The sequence below is a fragment of the Alosa pseudoharengus genome, unplaced genomic scaffold (genome assembly GCF_046254945.1).
Source record: "Alosa pseudoharengus isolate Yale_2024_CS ecotype anadromous, Long Island Sound unplaced genomic scaffold, YU_APseudo_1.1 YU_APseudo_1.1_scf_2, whole genome shotgun sequence".
Taxonomy (NCBI): domain Eukaryota; kingdom Metazoa; phylum Chordata; class Actinopteri; order Clupeiformes; family Clupeidae; genus Alosa; species Alosa pseudoharengus.
This window is the reverse complement of record NW_027468663.1, coordinates 34,938,937-34,942,034: the sequence shown is the minus strand read 5'-3', so window position 1 is coordinate 34,942,034 and position 3,098 is coordinate 34,938,937.

Sequence of the window (3,098 nt, the reverse complement as noted above, 5' to 3'; positions counted from 1 at the left end):
GCGTCCGGTCTTAATTCGGTGTAAGGGCCACTGCATAGATGCATGCTATATTTCATGTGAACCAGTAATTCTATCCTAGTACAGTGGGAGGTAGGCTTTGCATGACATGCGCTCTCACGTAACCAAATCCACATGCAAGGCAAAGCACTGGCGAAGGACTGCAGCGCAGAGCCCGTCAAAATGGCCTCCTCATGTGTGTGTGCTGCATGTTGTGGGAGACAGGCGCCTGCCTGCCGTTTGCAAAGCCATCTGTTTGCTACAGCACCTCTGAGTCAGCCCGGAGCTCGGAGGGCAAAGTGCTCTGGTGATGCAAGGGCCCCCACGCTTCATGGAAGGAGCCCAGCACTATTAACACACAGCAACAATGCACTGCAATAAATCTACAATTAATCATTGACAGCCGACACATAAAACCAGCCTGTCTATGTGCCAAAGTCTGTGTTGTGGGAAGGAGGTGAGGAATGTTTGCGGTTTCCGAATGCATCACTGCGGCCCTCCCGTGTGCTCGGCAAGTTCCAGTATGGTGCAGGACGCAGAACGGCCATGCTGCCTGAGGAATGGGCTGTAATCGAAGGCACTCTGAGCCGGAGCAATGTACTGACCTTCATGGCCTCTGCCTTCTCAGTTAGCATGGCCGCCTTCTAATAAAGAACAGTGATTCACAGAAGAGACCCCATTGCCCTTGCTGGGGAGTGCATGTGTGAGGGACAGAGTGAGTGTGTGTGTGTGTGTGTGTGTAGGGGAGAGTGACAAAGAGGGAGAGAAAGACAAAGAGAAAAAGAGACAAAGAGAAAAAGAGAGAACTAGAGAGACAGAGAGAGAAAGGGGAAATGAGGCACACAGAGAGATGGAGATACTTGTGCATTGTCACGCAAAGGTTGGACTTATGGCAGTGTTCCCCTGGCGGAGTCCTGCTCCGTAAAGCACATAATCACAAGCTTTTATTCCCCCCACGCAGCACACTGGACATGCAGAGATTCGGAGGCCAGTCTAAGCAATCACATCACATCACAAGCACATAAGCCACTGAGCTCAGGGCACTCTGTGGCTGGAAGCTGCACAGGACGGGCCAATGGCCATGCCTGTGTGCATGTGAGACTTAGGTGCTACTGCCGCTCCATAATGTGGTTTTATTGCCCATCCCCCTTCGCCTTATGCTGTAGGGTGGGGGTTTGGGGGAGTGGGATGTGGCAGTTGGGGGGTGTGCAGAACAGTTGCCTGCAGATTAATGGAGCAGACTTTAGAGCTGGAGGTCTGAGCTGGGCTAGATTAGAGCTCCTGAGATGGGGGACCCTTCTGTTTGCTCAAAGTATGTGTGCATGAAAACACACACACACACACACACACACACAGCTTTCAGGGGAGGACAGCTCCATTGGTGACTGTAGCTCTGGAGCTGTCCATTAAATATATATAGCCTACAGATCTTGAATTGACTACAAACACTACAAGTGAGCTGCCATAGTCACCAATACAAAAAAACACATAAAAGCACAGGATGAGCAATTGGAGAAAATGAAGGGCAATGATCATTTAAATACAATGTAATTCCCACATTTTTAAACTGCACTGCTTTGTGTATTTATGGAAGTCTCTATGCCATACTGCATGACCTCAAGATCTGAACCTGGCCTTTGAAGGGACATCTCTCCAGAGGGTCTAGCTGGGGTGGGCGGCAGGAGGCAGGCAGGGGACCAGTGACTCAGCCTCCGTCCTGCTGTTCCACCCGGAGCTCGTGTGTCCTCTCCTACTCTCTCTCTAGGGGAGTGTACAGCTCGTGCTTATTTGCAGTCTGCCTAGTGAACCGGTGACTGAAACCATTTGGTTGCAGATCCGCGATATTGTGGCCTGTCCACGTGAAGCAAGAAACACTACAGAACAAAGATGTGCACTTATGACTAACGCATTATTTAATAATCAGATACGCAAAGAGCGGGGAGATGTTGGAAACCATAAACGCCTCACACAAAAACCGTTACAAAAATCCCACAAGACAGTCATGGCTGAAGACAGGATACTAGTCATGAATTATACTTGTACAATGTACTGTACATGGATTTTTGTGATTTAAAGGGCACCAAGGTCAGGGTAAGCAACCGTTAACAACCATCAACTAGGGCGCTCAGCACAATTACCTAACATCCCTATAATATGCAACTCACGCAGAATCCCTAATTAGAGATGAATCACTGGGACACCCTGTGTAGTGGACCTATACTTTTATATGGCAGGCAGCCCCGTATTTTATACCGATACTATCACATACCACCCGGGAATGTCATCTGAAGGGGAGTCTGTCCACTGTCACATTTTCATACCGTCTGTCCAACGAACCGTGACGTTGTCCATTAAGCTTACGCGCAGGACAGTTTACGTTTTTTTTTTATGCCTTTTTTAATCTACATTCAATTATATTCACTAGTTAGTACAATTCGTATTGACTGCAGAACTATAGGCCTATATTATCAAATGCTATGTTATGAAATGGTTTTAAATAGTTGTCTCCACATAACGTGTAGATGAAAAATGTCCATCGATATACACAACAAAATGTATTTGCCCGTATACATGCGCATTTCGAGCAATATTTGCGCATAGGCTGCGGTTTACGTTATTCCGTATGGGCTGCATAGAGACCGGCGAATTCACTGCTGTACGAGGTGACGACTGCAACACAGCATACATCTCCATCTTCACTGTGCATCTTGCACTTGTGCTTACCTGAGTGGCTTTGTGGAATTGCTTCTTCAGTCCTGCTACTGACATGGCTCCGGCTGCTGTGTTACTCTACTCTGAGAATGGATCTGTATGTGGACCACAGTGGGGGCCGCTGTCCTAATGCGTGGTTCTAGTATCTGTCGAGGCAAACCCTACTCGTGCGTCTTAACTACTGGGGATTCCAGGCGCAGGGGCTGGCTCAAGCTATGTTAAGGCTATGGAATGTCAACTCGTATGCAGACACGCTAGTGACGTCGATTCAGTCGCTAGCCAGCCCTCTTAAAGGTGCAGTCGAAATAGTGTTGCTTTTTTATTACAACTGCCAGCCGTGCCAAGGTCCCATCATCCTATTTTAACTTATAGCAGTGTGACGTTTAAAA